This window comes from Leuciscus leuciscus, assembly GCF_965113295.1.
Source record: "Leuciscus leuciscus genome assembly, chromosome: 19".
NCBI classification, from domain to species: domain Eukaryota; kingdom Metazoa; phylum Chordata; class Actinopteri; order Cypriniformes; family Leuciscidae; genus Leuciscus; species Leuciscus leuciscus.
In genome coordinates, this window is record NC_138743.1 from 7,976,013 (window position 1) to 7,994,729 (window position 18,717).

Here is an 18,717-nt window from a genome sequence, read left to right on the forward strand (position 1 = left end):
GTTAGTACAGTAGTCAACATTTGAAGTGGATCTAAACCTTTCATCAAAGTTATACTTGAATTTTAAACAATACCCGTTCTTGTCTTAGGACAACTTTGATGAACTTTTTTGATCCACTTCAAATGTTGACTTCTGTAGTTCATAGTGATGTCAACTACCTTTTCCAAAGGTTGACTGCAGCTACTATAAATTCTGGGAAACTTGTAACGGTTTCAAAGTAGCTTTCCTACACTGGTCATGACCTCAAATGCCACTGGGAATAAAGTGGTTAAATTAAATTACTTTTATACCTAATTTAGTTTGAACAAACACTCTTAATTATTTCAGACTAACTGTTTATCACAATTTGTGTACAGGTGGTTTTCAGGAGACACATTGTGATCCGCAGCCGCCTCTGACCTCACAGAAGTGTCATTTCCATCTCACACAGCTTCACCGCGCTCAAGTAGAGAAGACGGGAGTGCTTGTTCTCTGCTAGTGTTGCGTTAAACCAGTGGAGAAAACTTTTTATGCACTGCTTCTGTTGCTTGAGAGAACTTATAAGCTCTCAGGGACTCGCCGAGACCAAAGGTGATTCAAACTAGTTAAAATAACATCGCCACCCTTAATAAGGACTTTTTGTGCTAATATTTTTACTCGGACGGGGGAAAAAAGCCTCAGTCAGAGTGCTGATATGTTTTGGTCTCCGTTCAATAATTTATCATTTTTCATTGCACATCTAAATTTTTCCGTTTCCCAACAACACGGATCCCTGCTGGAAATCAGATGGTCATTTATGGCGTCGCTAATTTGATTTAAAAATATTTTAACACACTCTGAAAATACAAAACGGGTGCAAATTGACACAAATTTATGGGGAATATTTTATGGTAACACACACACACATATTCAGTAAGTCTGATCTGAAAATATTTGGGTCCACTTCACTGTTACACAGATAAAATCACAAACCTTTTGGATAAATATCAAACAATATTTTGACATGCGAATGGAATTTTCCATGTTTTGGTAGTTTCAAACTACAAGGTTTGTTTTTCCACCTAATAAAAACCGAATCGCACTAAAGACACTCAAAGGATCAGCTTTTAAATCACGGGTCCCGACCAGATTCTGCTCGAATTAATGCAGCAATCATATGGAAGCAATCTTTATGAACCCCAGTAAGACAAAAAACAGGAGTTAAATGAGGACCATCTTCTCTCTCAAGACCTCTCATTTGTTTGTATTGCTTATTAACTGAAACGCCTCATTTATCAATGTCAGCGTTCGCACAAAATGATAGCTGTCCTCATGTAAATGAGTAAATCTGACGAATGGTTCAGAATTAAGTGGCTGCGTTCTCATGAAATGCGCACTCTGTCGGTGGACTGACCCCGGTAAACCACCCACGACCAGGTTTTTTTTTTCTGTCGGCATTTGAGGTGGAAAACTGTCTGAGAACGGTGTGAAACTGGACGGATCTGGCACAGGACGGGCCCGTTCCGCACCGCGTAATGCAGCACAGAGTGGAGGTGGTTAGAACTGACTCTAAGTGAAACACGTCGGTTTGTGTTGCTATGTAGTGTAATTACTGTCGGCCTGGACCATCTTTGTGTTAAACAGATTAACAGAAAGGCGCAGAGAGAGCCAAACCACTGCTCTCCACAGAGTAAGTGATGTAATGAGATGACCTGACTATTAAGATAAAGCCCAAAGCATGCATCGAATCATCCTGAATAAATCAGTGAATTGTTTTGGTTCATTTAAATTAAGCGCCCAAACAAGCTTCCCAAAGCTTAATATGAGAGGGGGGATATTTTAGGAGAGCACATTTAGGAAGTAACACAAGTTACAGTAGGTAAGTTGTTTTGAGGATATTGTGTGTCTAGTCTATAAAAGGAAAGTCAATGGAGTCCAATATTTTGAGCACCCCATTGACTTTCAGAGTATCATCTTTTGTTTTCCACAGAAGTCATACAGGTTGGGAAAAAATATGATGGTGAGTAAATGACGACAGTTTTCATTTGAGTGAACATAACATTTTCAGTTGCATAACAGTATCTCAGCTGTTATCAAAAAAGTTTTGAGATATTTTGCCTTGCAGTGGATGTTACTTACAATTCTTCTAAAATTTCCCCACTCATCAGGAGTCTTTTTAATGAATTGCTTGGTCTGGCATTTCATTTAAATGAACTAGTTCTCAGAATCAATTCACTGATTTGTTCAATGAAGCATTTGTTATTTTTTGCAGCAATACTCAGTATTGTAATATTTATTAAAATAATTTAATGAAACATAATATTTAGTTACATTTTGCCTCCCACCCCCAATTGAAATATGAATCATAGGAAGTCAGATTAATTTGAATAAATCGCTTTTAAATTAACCATTCAAATGAATGATTCGCTGGATAGTTTAATGTAGGATTTTTTGCAACGATACACAAATAATACTATATTTATTTAAATAATTTTACAAAACATAATATCTAGTTACATTCTGCTGCCTACCTCAAAATTAAAATGGTGATGATGTAGTTTTAATTTACTTTTTATTGATATTTTGCTAAAAACTTTTTCAAAATTGTCAAAGACTTGTCAAAGACAGAAATTATTGATAAATTGCAAATGACCTTTTGAAGTGGGAAAATAATTTAATGCATCGTAATTATTATATAAACTATTATCCATGAATTTAGAAAAAAATACATTAAGTCTGATAAATACTTAAATGTCACAATTCCAGGATCATGCACTTAAATCTCCTGCTTGGGATTTTTAAATGTACTGCAGATAAGCTGCGGTTAACATTTTGATGAATAATTCGAATTTTTTCTCATAAGAAATGCAAACCACATATGAATGCTGTTTTGTAGCATGTATTGATATCTGTTTAGGCTTACAGCTGTCACAAAAACACACCACCAAATTTTACCACCTCTTTTTTTTTCTTCTAAATTGTGAACAATAGCATGATTGTGGTCTCTTCCTCTTCTGTTACAGAAGGTTAAGACTTTTTCTCCCTGTATTTGTTATTCCCACTAAAGCTAGCAAGCTGCATAAATGGTCGTAGACTCTCTGAACCGGCCCTACAGGGCCAGGAAAAATCCAAAGGAGCCAGACAAATAAAAAGCAAAGAGCTAAGACGCCGGCGCTCGGCTCTGAATCTGGTTCCTGTCAGGGTACATCAAGGGAACACCCGCAACGCAATCTCCAAATGCTGCCTCCCCATAACCATACGTGTCTCGCTGACAAGACGACTAAACCATCGCCAGCTCTCCAAAGAGGATGGCTTTTTTCCCTTCTTCTTCCACCCCTTTATTTATTCCTTTTCACCCTCCCTCTTTTCTTGGAACTGACCCACTGAAGATCAATTCTGGATGATCTGATAATTATGCTGTCAGTTCCAATTGCCAAGTGATGAAGTGAGAAATCGGACAGAGAGTAAATACTAAAAGGATTTCAAGCTTTTTGTACATGTGTGAGTCCCATATTGACGAGCAAAACTCGGAGCAAGCCATTACTTGTTTAAGACCTGTTTCATAAGCTGATAAATCACCATTTAACAGATGACATCTGCTAGTACATTGATTTCTTTGCCATTTCCATTCAGTAAATGACACATCATTAATAACTCTTTGCTTGATGTAGACTTATAATCAGAGATCCTGATGTGATTTAAACCACTAACCCATTATATGGTTATAGGTTCAATCCAAGAAGGTCTGTGATACCTGGAAAAAGCTATCCTTTAGCATTCCCATTCGTCTCAATGGCAGTTCCTCAGTTGGTGCAGGACTCTGAGAGTACGTCGTTAGAAATTGATCTGCCAGAGCACTGATGCCAAGTTGTTTGAACCATAAATGAGGTAATTAAGGTTAAAAGTGGATGCAATTTGATAAGTACATATTAAATGAATTGAAATTCAAAAATGTATGCATAACTGCAACAAGTGTCATTTTTAAATAGAAATGGAAAGTATTTGACCATTTTAGTTAGAAAATTACACTTATAGGAATTGCAGTTCATTTTAATTTAGACAAACTTTGAAGGTTAATGCATGTTAATGCCTGGTATCAACATTTATTTTATTTTTTAAACAGTTTGAAGGTTTTATTGATGGATGGATTGATGGATGGATTTACATTTATGCATTTGTGCAAGTGCATTGGTTTAAGAGTGTGAGGTCATTAAGTGCTTGTGGAAGAGGTGCGTCTTCAGCTGCTTCTTAAAAGATGTGATGTTCTCAGCAGTTCGGGTGGAGATTGGCAGCTCATTCCATCAGAGAGGAACAGAGAGAGTGATGGTTTTGGAGAGTGACTTTTTGCCTCGTAGTGAGACGTCTCTCATTCAGTGACCTGAGCTGGCAGGAGAGAGCATACATGAAGTACGGGGAGCAGTTCCAGTGGTTGTCCTGAAAGCCAGCGTTAGAACTTAAAACTTGATTCTGGCCAAAACTGGGAGGCGGTGTGACGTGGGTTCTCGTAGGCTGACTGAAGACTAGACGAGCTGAGAGGCTTAGTCGTGCGGATTAGAAGGCCTGCTAATAGAGCATTGCAGTAGTCCAGTCTTGAAATTACAAGCACTTGGACGAGTAGCTGTATTGTTTATTCTGACAGGAAGGGTTTGATTTTCATGATGTTATTGAGCGCAAATCTGCATGATCGGGCCGTTGTTGAGATGTGGGTGGAAAAGCTCAGCTGATCGTCAAACACTACCCCCAGGTTCACTACCTTGAGGCACCCCGGTGATTAGCTGATGTGACACTCCTCCTCTCCATGAAACTTTAAAAGATCTACCAGTGAGGTATGACTGAAGCCACTGAAGTACAGTACCTGTGATTCCCAAGTCAGAGAGGGTGGCCAGGAGGATCTGGTGGTTAACGGTGTCAAGGGCCACAGAAAGGTCCAGCAGAATAAGAATTAGACGACAGCCGAAGAGTTTCTGCAATGGTCAGTAAGACGGTCTCAGTAGAGTTTAAAATTTTTGAAGCCAGACTGGTTGTCATCAAGTAGGTTCTGTGAAAGAAAAGCAGAGGGCTGATAAAACACCACTTTTTCAAGCATTTTAGACAGAAAAGGCAGAAGAGAGACTGGATGGATGGATGGAAGGAAGGATGGATGGATGGATGAATGGTACTGACAGACAGAGATATAGAGGATGGATGGATAGACGGACGGTACAGACAGAAATACAAAAGATTGATAGATGGATGGATGGTACAGACAGACAGAAATACAAAAGATGGATGGTACAAACAGACAGACAGAAATACAGAAGATGAATAAATGGATGGAGGTATAGATGGATTGATGGTACAGACAGACAGAAATACAAAGGATGGATGGACGGACGGACGGACGGACGGACGGACGGACGGATGGATGGTACAGAAGATGGATGGATGCACAGGTAGATATAGATAGATGGATAGATATAGATTTTTTGGACCAAGGCAGACAATCACTTAATTTGTTAAATTCCAATTGCAGTTATTCTAATTCTTATTAAATACTAATATTTTGGGGACTTTTGCGTTTGTTATGACAGTCTCCGACCAAGTTTAGCTTCCTGTGGGATGTGGCCAATTCGATTCAAATTCCAACTCATGATCTGAAAGGGAACCAGTAATGAATTTGGAATTTTAAGAGGTCACTTGAGAAACATCAAAACTATAATATATTGAGATATTTGTGAGTCATATCTTGCTTACACAAATGTATTACTACTTGGGGTGGTAGGAGTTGTAGTTATGGCATCTACCAGCAGGGGCTAAATGCGCCATGCTAACCATCCCAGGAAGGGATCTCACACATGCTGTCTACTTTAATCGAATATGAATATGAATACATAGAATGTGTAAATTAGATAAGACTGGGTTGTTGTTGGTTAGTGAATAAGACGCAGGTTTTTGTGTTGAAATGCTGTGCATAAAACTGGCACAACTATACAGAGAATTCACTCCTTCGCCTCAGGGTTTACTTAACAGACTGTCCTTCCAATTAATGTACTGCATGTTCTCTTGGAAGAATATGCTAGAATGACAAGTAACAAAACAAAAACTATACTAGAACATGCTGTTCAGTCTGTTGCAGCTGTAGAAAAACAGGCAGAGTGGATGTACACAGTAGCCAGTGTGAGCGCATTGGTGTTGGACTGATCTATGGCCTGTACTCTGGCTGGATTTGTTTAACCCTGAATGTCAACCGGTGCTGTCTGGAGCATATGTGCAGGTAATATGTACCAGATGACTAGAGTAGCAGCCCAGGCAGACTGCATACAAAGCGAGTGTGGAGAGGAGTTTTTTTTTTTTTTTAAACCTGACAGCAGGTCAAATCTCTATTCAGTGAGCCTGAAGTAGCATGTAATGGATGATGTGAATTGCTGTTTTCAAAGATTTACTAAATATGCTAGGTATAGGAGTTATAAACAAGTAATGAAATTAAATAACGAATTCCATGTTTACAGAATAATTGGCTATTTACACTTTTTAAAAAAGTGTAATGTTGGACATGTAACATGATAATACCATCGACATTATGAAAAGTACACTGGAGTTCTTTGGAAAAAAACCTTATAAAATAAAACACTTTATTTGTCAGAGCTAAACTAAGCACATTTTGGAATTAAAACTTCACAAAGGTTTTCAGAGTAACCACAGGTGTATTCCACTTTTTTTTACATATGCAATGTAATCAAAATGATTCAACCCCCATTGCAAATCAGGTTTTGTACTTACAGTAGTAGAACACCCTTTTGCTGTCTTGATCTGCTGCAAACGAGATGTATAACCAGACACCAGCTTCTGGCAGCGTTTCTGAGGAATCTTAGCCCATTCCTCATGAGCAATGGCCTCCAGTTCAGTAATAATCTTGGGTTTGCGTCCTGGAACTGCTTACTTCAAATCCCACCAGAGATTTTCTATGGGGTTCAAGTCAGGTGACTGTGATGGCCACTGTAGAATCTTCCAGGACTTCCTCTGCAACCAAGCCTTGGTGGAATTTGAGGTATGCTTGGGATCATTGTCCTGTTGGAAGGTCCAATGACGCCCAAGCTTCAGCCTCCTCAATGACGGCATGACATTTTCTCCTAGGATTTCCTGATACTTTAATGAATCCATCTTGCCTTCCACACGCTGCAGGTTTCCAGTGCCAGAGGATGCAAAGCAGCCGCAGAGCATCACAGAGCACCACCATGCTTAACTGTAGACAGTGTTCTTTTCATAATGTGCTTCATTCTTCTTCCTCCAGACATACCGCTGATCCATAGGGCCAAAAAGTTCCAGTTTGGTTTCATCGCTCCACAGAACAAAATCCCCAAACTTCTGTGGCTTATTTACATGATTTTGAGCACTTTTCTTGTGCTTTTGGGTCAGTAGTGTGTATGTCTTGGAGTTCTGGCATGTAAACCGCATGTGTTTAGTATGCGTCTTACTGTGAAAGCTGAAAACTCAGTGCCTGTTGCCACCAAGTCTTGCTGCAGGTCTTTTGCAACCACTCAAGGGTTTTTCTGAACCTGCCCTCTCAGAAATCTGGTTGCAGCCTTTGATTGCTTCCTTTTTCTGCTCCGTCCAGGTATTGTAACTTTGAACTTGCAAACTATGCTTCCAATGGTTTCTCTAGGAACATTTAGTTCCTTTGCTATCTTTTTGTGTCCTGTTCTATCCTGTCAAACTATCCTGTTTGTGAAGGGTGATGATATCTTAACTTTTTTGGACCATTATTTTGACTTAGCCATATTACTAACATGCAGTCAAATGTGACACTCAACAATCCTAGCTAGTTCAGATATTTCATGTGTTCTAGCTCAAGCACACCTGGTGCAACTAATGAAGCCCTTGATTAGTTGCATCAGGTGTGCTTGATTCGACACCTGTTTTGCAGATTTGTGCTGTTGTGAGGGATTCTATTCAGGGGGTTGAATAATTTTGAGACTGCAGAAGTCATTAAAAGTTGCATTTTCAGTTGAAATTGGGGGAAACCACTTGAAACATTTATGTTGAGCTACATATATATGGTATATATAGTAAACTTATTTATTTTCTTACTTACTGTGGCTACTGTATATAAGAATGCCATCAATGTACCATAATAAAAAAACAAATTTATTTGGCCTAGTTGTGCGCTGCAAACCTTTTTTTTCTGAATATTAAACACTATTGACATTTTCGGCATATTTTTGTGCTGCGCTCAGAAAGGGTGATTATACACTTGAATTGGTGAATAAATGTTTGCCCACTAAACTGAGAGTGGGTGGGGTGTGCCAACGCACCTTGGTCATCCATGTATGCCAGTCAGTGTCTGAGCAGACCAACCACAGTCTGGACGGATGAACGACCTGCTGTTAGCAGGATGTGCTAAAGAGGATTGCACTTTCCATTTTGCATATTCATCCTGAATACAAATAAATAAATCTCAGAATCCAAACATTCAGGGGGCATCTTTGGCAGTCTAGACGACCACCCAGACTGCCACGGGGTTGGGTTTTGAAACCCTCACAAACACCCAAACAAATAACAAACAAGAGTAGATCCTCATGACGCTTTGAGCTAATGAACTGCGATAGAAATAGTAATGAGAGAAGTTTGTCTTTAACAGGGTGAACAGTGCCCGTTTTTGGTGGTCTCTCTCTGGCTATCTATAATGTGTTTTTTAAATGCTAATTCAAAATGTCATACCTCAGAAATGATTGCATACAATGCCATTTCAATTTAATCTTTATTTTATATTACTGACTATTTTTAGTTTCTCTTTATTTTATTGCAATAGATACATGTTCTGAATAAATGATAGATGATAATGCTGAATTACATATATCATTCATCATAGTGACGGAGCACATTGATAACATCATCTAAGTTAACAAGCTTTAAATTAATAAATCATCAACCATGCTTGCCATGAGTTAATCAGAACAGTATTGAAGTCAGAATTTAAATACTGCAATATTCCATAAAAAAAAAAGAAAAAGAAAAAAAGAATTATCAATTTTGATTTCATGGTGACTTTAAGAAATCAGGTCAACTGTTTGACTAATATCTGCATTCAATGGCATACATTTGTGAGTGCTAGACTGATAGAGTCTGAGAGTTTCTCGAGATTGCTCCAAATGGTTCTCTTATTGCTTTAGTCCTCCCAAGTGTGTTGCATTTCAATATTACCATCAATAAATTTGCAACCAACAAAAAGGAATTAAACTCAGTAAAACACCTAGCGCTATTAGTTTGAAGAGATAGAATACAGCTCTTCCAAGCAGTCCATACAGAGCACCATCTCCTGTGGGTCAAATAAATCCCTACGCCATCCTTTCCACTCAGTAAAACCATTTAACTTTACAGGCAAATGTAGTATAAGAAAGAATGAAAAAACAAGTGGAAAATTCAAGATGCAGAACAAAGTCAAAGAAAAGAGCACGGTCTGCAGAGGCACTTTACAACCGAACTACTTGTAATCAAAAAGAGTCTTAGCAGTGCATGTTTTACGTGAACATTTAAATGCATTAATCATGTGTAAAGGCACAAGGGACCTCTCTCCATCACCCCTCTGTAATTTACAGTGCCGGCCCCCCAAGAAGGAGGAGAAAAAGAAAACACAAACTAGGCCCATGGGTTTGATAAAGATGTTAGGTGATGAAAACTGACTTAAAACGATCGCATGCGAGAAAGAGTCTGGCCAACTTTTGCACCTGGCTCCGAAAGAACAGCTAAGCAAACTTCCTTTTCCCGTTGTGACGTCTTTTTTCATAGCCCTTTCAGCCCGTAAATGGACAGGACAGCTACAAGTGCTCTCGGCTACATTTGGTCAAACCACCGCGACTCGATCAACAGAACCGCTGTTTTTGCTGATCGCGATTCATTTTTGACATGCACACCTCAGCGAACACAGAGGACGTGCACCATCTGTAAAAGAGCCACGAGTTTGCTTGATTTCATTTACACTGTCATTTTTGTCTCGTAATGTAATTTGATGGAGACACTGCCTTCTCTGATCCTTAAAAGCGTGTCAAGGGAATTCATTTTCCTGTAAAAACAATTTCCTCAGTGTGTGTTGGTTCTAATGACTGAAAGTCTTTCCATAAAGCAAATTTGACTTCAACATAATGAGCTGAATTTGTTTCCTCCGAGTTGCTCTGCTATAACAGCAAAGTATCATAATTCGTTTTTCTGATTATTTGTCATGTTGGTAAAACTACTTTATGTGGCAGGATGCTTATATGATCTGTACATTATGGATTCGTTTTTTTTTCTTTTAAGTCATGTTGCTTTTCCGTTGCAATGCTGTTTTATTGATTATATTTTCCCTGACAATATGCTTCATTTCATTATGCATTCCTACTTCCTACTTAATCCTAATTACAATGTTCAGTGTATGTTTGAGTGATTTTTATCTGAATATAATTTGTTATAATTTCTCTCTTTCACATACTGACAAAGGCAGGAGCCTTTTTAACAGTAATACAAATATAAATGTATATTTCGTGTGTAATCAATGTAATTTATCAAATCAAAGTCCTTTTTTCCACTTGAAATTGCAACTTTGTGGTGCAATTAATGTGCGTTCTACTCATATTCCAACATAATCGAGCACGAGTCATTTTCGAATCAAAACTACCCTTGTCCAATTCAACCGAATCAAATTTTCTTTGAATCAGCTCATTTCAGTGAATCATTCTGAATTATTTGAACTGCTCGCTCTCACACTTAATTGTTCAGGGCAGTTTCTCACTCCATATAAATGTTTAAAAATACTTAAGGACACAGAGAACAAAACAGTGTGTTGGATGAGGTTGATATTTACTTGCAATTAAAATGAAACCAATGCATCATATCATTTTCCAGTGATAAAGAAAGTGTTTATTGAGTTCAACACCTGCATGTGAAGCAATAGCTAAACACATTTTTGAGGAAAAGAGTATTAATATACAACAAAGCATTTAAAGTACCAAAACGTACCATATTTTGACTTTTGCCTTGATTGTAGTTTTTTAGGGACCTTCTAAAAACCATGGCGCATGAATAGAGTAATAATTCAGTTAATAATTCAATACTAAAGTAATTCATGCCATAGTGAGTAAACACTTTTTTTTAACAGTGCAAAGTTTTTTTCTAAGGAATTTCCATTTTTTTACTCTTTCCCTGCCAGCGTTTTTAAAAAAGTTCACAAAACTTTCAGTGCCCCCAGAATATTTTGTTGTGAATATCTGAACATGCTATATATATATATATATATATATATTATGTGTATGTGTTAAAATGGTTTTTAATATTTCATAATTACAAAAATATTTTAATTACTATACAAAAATGAACATGCTTAAAAGTAGCACACTACTTTTGCCATGTTGATTGTAGTGGAACTATTGAAACATTAGCTTACAATTTAACTTGGATAATATTTCTGTAGTGTATTTTTTTAGCATCTAGATTTTAGCTTAGATAACGATTTTTTTTTTTTTTGTTAGCTTACCCTGAACAACATCTTATGATTCTAGCAACTGTAATGCACTTCACAACCCGTCTCTGATCTTCAATAGCAACAGTGGTAATTGCAGTGTTAGTTCACATTAATCAAAGTGTCAGCTGCAGAGAACTACAGGCTTTGTTTTGAGAAGGGCCTCCACCTAACTTCCACCAGAGTGCATCTATTAAGGGGTTAAATAAACACTATTTGCTAATACGGCCTTTATTTCAGCTTGAGTGGAAGGAAACGCAGTCACCGAGTGTTTGCAGTGCAGGTATGGTAGCAATCTCTTGAAAAAACGCAAACATTGTGGACTGTCCGCAGTGTTTGTGTGAGTGTGTCTGTGAAAAAGACAGATAGAGGGAGAGTTGATCACTGAAAAGCTACTGCAGATGCTAGTGTGCACACTGTCAGGTTGAGGGCTGGGGATGATTGCCACATCTGGAGTGAATTTATCGTATAATTCGGCGTATTACTGGTGCAGTCTCCATATAAGTAGCATGACCACGTTTACAGTCCAGTCCGTAAGCCTGCAAGTGCCCTCTGCCCTGTGCTAATTTATACTTGTACAGGGTGGAGAGCACAGAATTTATTATAGTCTCGAAAGCACTTGAGCGAATCATGCAAAAACATGCCATATTTCACCCACAGAATCAAGAGAAAAACAAAATGTGTTTTACATGAGGCAAAATATAGTCATTCTCCTTTCTGTAATGACATATTTTAACTTGAATACTTAATACAATGTTTATTTTTGTATTAAATCTGCATCAATTAAAGGTAGTACAACAAATACTACAATGTTGTATAAATACTTTTACTATTAATATATATTACTTTTTGCATTAATGTAAGGAAAAATATATTCTTTCACATTACAGTGCTAAGAATTTGAGGGGAAAATTGCTTAATAGTTATAAAAAATAATGGCCATTTGTTTTGACTGGTGATATTGGTTGTGGTTACACTCTACAGTATGTTCATTATCATCCAATATCTATTTTATCAGTAGATTGTTTTTGATACACATCCTTTTATTACATCATGTGGTTACAGGGAGAAAAAAATGGATGATTTCCAAGCCTAGATGGAATCTACACCTGCAGAAAACTCCTCGTTCTTCACACCCACCGCAGTTTGTGTGCTTGTTTATTAAATATTTCAGCTTTAATTTAAGCTATGAATACTTGTGTATTACCCTCGGCTACCTTTGACACATTTTAATTCCTTTCTGCAGATTTACCTTCCAAAATCAGTGCAGAAAATTCCTGCAGATTCTGTCTGTGCCTGTATATCTCCGAGTCTGTTTATACTGCTAACCAAAGAGTGCTGTATCATCTGATCCATTTCATCCTCATAATAAACAAAAAGGAGGCCCGCCTGCGCCTGGACTTCTTTGATGAGACGCTGTTGTGTCTGGCTTATGAGGTAATAATGAGGGTCTTATAATGTTGATATATTAACACAAGTTCATTCCTGCACGAGGCAGCTTGTTTCTGCCAATATTCAAAGCCGCCAATGTTGTGATGGGGTTATGAGTTCTTTGTGGAGCGTGGTGGGGCAGATCTTCCCTGGAGATTGTGTGTTTTATTGTCCTCCAAAGAAAGACTATTATTATTATTATTGTTTACTATGAATTATTATAGACTATGTCAGCTGAACATGCTGCTAATGACCCTTTTTGGCATCTTCCAGCATGTCATTTGTATTAAAATGTAATATCAGGTGATGTTCTGATGCATCAGACATCAGGAATGTTGACAAAGCCCATGGGCTAATTTGACAGACTAATTTGCCACAGCAAAAACACATACTCAGACATAAAAGGTTGGAAGAGCTTCATTCAGTGGGACAGGCAAAAGTCTCGGCATGCCCAGATGTGATTCTGTGAGAGGCAAGGGGAAAACAGTTACCTTGCAAAAAACATTGACGTGCTGTAAAAAAAAGAAAGAAAGAAGTTCATTATTTTAATGGACTAATGAAAAATACAAAGCTTGCACTCAAGGAGGATGAGAAATCTCTCACTAACTTTATTCAGAGTGGATAAAGTGCCCCAAACAAACTGCCCCTAAGTGAAAACTTTCACAATTCATTACTTTTTTAACCCACACACCTGAAGTTTTTGGACTTTTTGATCCCTGGATAGGTATTTGGCACAGATATTCTTTACATTTTTGTAATTTTAATGAGAAAATAATATGAAAATCCATGTTGGATGTAATGCCTTTCTAAGAAAAAGTAAAGGAAGGCATTACTCTTCATTTTTCTGTAATTTAATTACAGTTACTTCTGACTGCATTAATTACTGTATAGACTATATAACAATTCTATGTAAAACAATAGTGGATTTCTAATTTGATCAAATGTATGTTTTTAATGTAACCTTCTCCCTTGGAATATTGTGGTCAGTTTAAGAATAATATATGCATTTACATTTACATTTATATTTATTCATTTAGCTGACGCTTTTATCCAAAGCGACTTACAATTGCTATATATGTCAGAGGTCGCACGCCTCTGGAGCAACTAGGGGTTAAGTGTCTTGCTCAGGGACACATTGGTGTCTCACAGTGGATTGGAACCCGGGTCTCTCACACCAAAGGCATGTGTCTTATCCATTGCGCCACACCACCCCATATGCAATTGCATACTGTTTATTTGAAAGAATTAAAAGAGCAGTTTCATTTCTATCCTTGTATTGTTCAACTGGCCAAGGTTGATGTGGGATTTAGAAAGTAATCAGGAATAAGTAAGTGTAATTAGCACAGTAAACTGGTTACACCGCTGAAGATGTAATTAGTAGCTAGTAATTTATAATTTTTTAGAGTATCTTACCCAACACTGATGAAAATACAAAAAAATTGTTAAACTTGCATTTAATGTAGTCAACTTCAAATGTGAAGTTGTACTAAGTGATAACTTGGATATTTGAGTTGACTAAACTTAAAATTGTATGGCAGCACGAACACTTACTTTTTTTAAGTTGAAACAACCATTTTTTTACACTGTGTATTTTTACTTTTTTATATTTATGTTGTTTAGTTCATGTTTATTTCAGTGTTGTGCTTTTGCGCCTGATAGCTTTTTTATTGATGAATTATTTATTATTTATACATGTTTATAAGTAATTGGTCATGAAAAGGGCAAGAAGTACTTTTTCATGTACCGTGTATATATTTAGTTTTGGTTTCGTTTCTCTTTGTTCTGTTCCTGTTTTGCCTGCCTTAGTTCTCCAGTTAGTTTCCTTGGTTGTTAATCAGTTCCCACAACTGTTCCGTTTTATCCTTGATTATAAATGAAATTTATAAAAAAGGATAAAATGAATGTAACTACACCCTTGCCTCATTTAGTATACGCGGTTCCATGGTTCGAATTACGTGGGAGTGGGAGCTGAGCTCCCATAGAGAGAGGATGAGCTCCCATGAAAGCAGTAAAATCATACACCTGTGGGGGTCTCTAAAAATCATCAGCACCATTATTTTAGATGACAAATAAAGCACTTTTTCCTTCAGACTACTGTAGCGTGACTTAACAGATTGGACAAGATGCCAAACATGAATCTTGCGGGATCTCGGATCGTCACCACACTACATCCTTATGCTTCGCTTTCTGCCAGGACTTTTACTGTCTTTTCTCAACTCACAGAAGTGACGTCAACGTCCGATCTAGCAGTAGCATAACCCATCAGGCAAGTGTTATTTTAACATAGGTGTAATTTGCGGGTGGGACATGTCCCCACCACTTTTTGCTAAGGTCGATATTGTCCCCACCACTTTTGAAACATCTCGCGGCACTAATATACCAATACAAATAAATAAAACATCTTCAGTTAACTAGCAGAGCATTCATTTAGTTCGTTTGTTAAATAAGAGGCGATCTAGCGCTGAAATGTGTTGTTTTTTTAATAAAGTGGTCAAAGTGCTCGTTGCCGCTGCGATCAGTGGCGCAGATACTGTGTTCTCTTGTGGCTCGCGCACAGTCTTCACTCGGACGTGCGCTTCAATCCGTTGTGGAGACTCTCTATTCGTTCCGGTGAAATTACAAAACAAAATGCACACAAACGTGTCCTTGCCTGATATACAACCACTGATAAACATAATCGGTTTTGATAAAAAAAAATTAAAAACCTATACGAGTCCGGATTAGAACCCAGAACCTCTGACACACTTGGCAGAAGTTCTGACACTGGACCACTTAAACACACGCTTAAAATCGTTGGATCTATTTATTTATTCACGTGAAAATTCTCACCACTAACAACACATATTAGACCTCATTAAACGACAAATTAAACCAAATGTACTATTTAAACTGAATTGTGTTAGCAACGCTTTTTTATTAAACATTTTTATTTATTTACATTAGTAAGCTACACCGCGCCTGCTCATAGGCTACTTTTTTTTCTTTTTTTAAAGAGACCCCCACGAAGATGAAATCATAATTCAAACCCTGCGCAGTTCTATGGATATGCAAATTAGCCCCGCCTCCAGTCACTCACACCAGCTCAGAGATCCACTCGTAGACAATGACACATTGACCTTATTGGTTACAAGGTAGTTTGTGACGTCAGAAACACCAGCGATTTCAAACCACGTTTTTGAGACATGTTAACGTGCTTAACGTGGTTGTGTTTGTTAGTTCTCCTACGATCTTCTGAGTATTCTGTGTGGATTTAAATGTAGACTGTTTCTGTTATTAATCTCCTTCGTTGTGCTCTTCGCTACAGCCACATGTGACAGTTCATTCATAATGAATAATTTGAATGAATAGAATGTTGCCCTCTATTTTACCACCCGTATTATGGTGGTAATTGTCATATTTTAAGGTACATAGAAGATCTAATAGTTTGGTAATGTTCAGTTAATGAAGTTAAAGGACAATTCCGGTATTTAACACTTTGAGTCTATTTTGTAGTTTGTTTTGGATGAACAAGAGTGGTGGACAAAGAAATTTTGACAATGGTTCCTGACTGTCTCGACTTTTTGACTATTTTAGAATTGCCCATGACCGCTTTAGAATGGGAGTATATGGCCATGCACAAACATGTCCTTAAAACAACCCTTAACGTTCGTTTTCAAAACTGTGCAACTCACCGAGTGGTTAGTGGTGTTCGTTGATGTTCCAAAACAAGTAGCGTAGCGAAATACAGTTTCTGTCGTGTTTTATTTGCCATTTTGTAAAATCCATTGATTTCCGTTGGAGGACTCATTGCTCGTTGATATTACTGCGCTACCGGAGACGGAAAGGGGGCTGTTTACATTTGGTTGTAGTCTTTTAGGTGTTTTCGCTCGGTTCTCTGTCTCTCAGAAGGCTAGCGTGAGCAGAGCAACGGAAGTTGCGGAAGAGCGGAAGTTTATACGCGGTTGTGAGGTATCTGAAAAAATAGTTCCAATTGGTCACAGTTGCCATCTAAGCTGGTATCATGGAAGGGGTTTGTGAAAGGACTGTCCTGTTTAATTGTTACTTCTAAAAGTGTTTCCAGGCACATGGACATGGATTTGATTGCGTAAGAAAAAAAAATTACAGTATTCCTTAAATAGGAAAATAGTCACTTAAAAACAATGGTTTGCCAAACATCTAGCAGGTGATGAATTGTTTCCTTGACAAACTGAAGATGCAGAAAACCACATTTAAAGACCAAATAAGGTTTAATTAGAGACTAAAAAAAAACAATGTCATTAAATGGCGGTTTCTTAGTGCGCAACATTTAACAACCATTCTTAAAAAGACAAAAGTAATTTAATGTGAATATATGCACAAATCAGCCAGGATGTGAACCAGCCACCAAAGCAGAACTTTAAAGTATTTTTCTTGCTTTGCATGTTTCGTTGCCTCCATCTGACTTTGACTTCACAACATGTACTGTAAAAGTGCATTGTTCCGTTTCTTTTTTCTCCATTGTAAAAGCAACATAACACATCCAGCAAACTTGTAAAAGCCTTTTAACTTGCCGTAAATAAGAGAAAAGGGAAGAGTTAATTGGAATTTTTTTTTGACCTTTAAATGCATGTTAAGATCTAAGACATTCTTTACGCTTCACTCACACAAAAAAAGCAATATCCATTGAAGAAAACAATCTCTCAGGGAATAATAAAAGACAAAATGAAGAATAAATATAACCAATTGAATCTTTTCCGAGCTGAATTTAAAAACCATGCTGGAATTTGAATTAAGAGTAACAAAATAAGACAGGCAGCCGGAAAAGCACGCACGTTTACAGGCGTATGCTTGTTATCCTTATGGATGGCTTTTTTCAAAGTAGCTTCTTGGTTAAGCAAATACTCTCTCACAGGTGTGCAAATTAACCATGCATGCCACCCACACGCGCTGCCCAGTGGTCGGATACATGCTTTGGTGTGTTATGGCGGCAGTACGTGTTTATCCTCCGTGTCTGGTCTTTTCCAGTGACTTTTCCTTCTCCACTCAAAACGCTCTTAACATTTAAACACTTCAGACCATTTTACAGAGTCAAACATTACGAGATTTGTCTTTTAGGACGCAGGAGAGACCCAATATGAGCCAATTAAGATAAACACAGAAGTGGTGACTATGCAGAATCGCTGGAAAACTGTAGAAACGGTCTGACTCACTTCTCTTCACTGTGAAGTGAAGCGTTTCAGGAAAATGAGCATCAAAATATACATTCCCACCTTTGAAACGAACACTAACCCGTTCTCGGGCTACAGAACTCAGCTGGTGGTCATGTTCAAACCTAACATGGGTGTGTGTGGAACAACTGAACATGCTGTAAATCTGAGTATGTGTTCCGCGACTCCAAACACCGTCAGCTAAAACTGCACTCGGTTTACATTTATTTCCATCTGAGAGAGAACCTTCTTGGAAATAATAGTTGTTCAGTGGTTCTTTACAGAATCTTTGGTTCAGTACAGAAACTTGTTATCAGCAATCATGTTTGGCTCCTTTTTGGGGCTTAAACTATAAGGTTCTTTAAAGATTAACAAATATTTGTGTTACATTATAGGCTTTTTAGACCATCATATTTATGGGTTCTTTAAAGCAACAGAACCTTTTTTTTTTTTTTTTTTTTTTTTACTAGAGAGAATAAAATGTTTATGTGGAAATTAAGAAGGCTGTAAAACCCTTTTTGATTCTAATTGGAACCTTTTTTGGAACATGCAAAATTAAGCTCTTAATGCGCTATCCAGTTCACATTACAGCAGTGGTTCTCAAACTTTTTGGCTCCAAGTCCCTCATCATCATCATCAACAACATTCAAAGACACAACCCTCCTGGTTTCTGTAAATTAAATTCCTGTCAGG

General features: G+C 37.6%; 1 protein-coding gene across 14 annotated transcripts in view; it reads left to right on the plus strand.

Annotated features, from left to right (window-relative positions):
- Positions 1-18,717, plus strand: part of runx2b (RUNX family transcription factor 2b) — a 149,252-nt gene that overhangs the window by 43,649 nt on the left and 86,886 nt on the right. For 11 of the 14 annotated variants that reach the window (XM_082148620.1, XM_082148619.1, XM_082148609.1 and 8 more), the window contains 2 exons: positions 12,494-12,572; positions 12,675-12,865. The exons of 1 other annotated variant lie outside the window; for it this stretch is intronic. The gene's annotated coding sequence lies outside the window, so the exon portion shown is untranslated. Of the gene's footprint in view, positions 1-356; positions 571-12,493; positions 12,579-12,674; positions 12,866-18,717 lie in introns of all 14 variants that reach the window. 2 more of the 14 variants (XM_082148611.1, XM_082148621.1) reach the window with 2 other exon arrangements.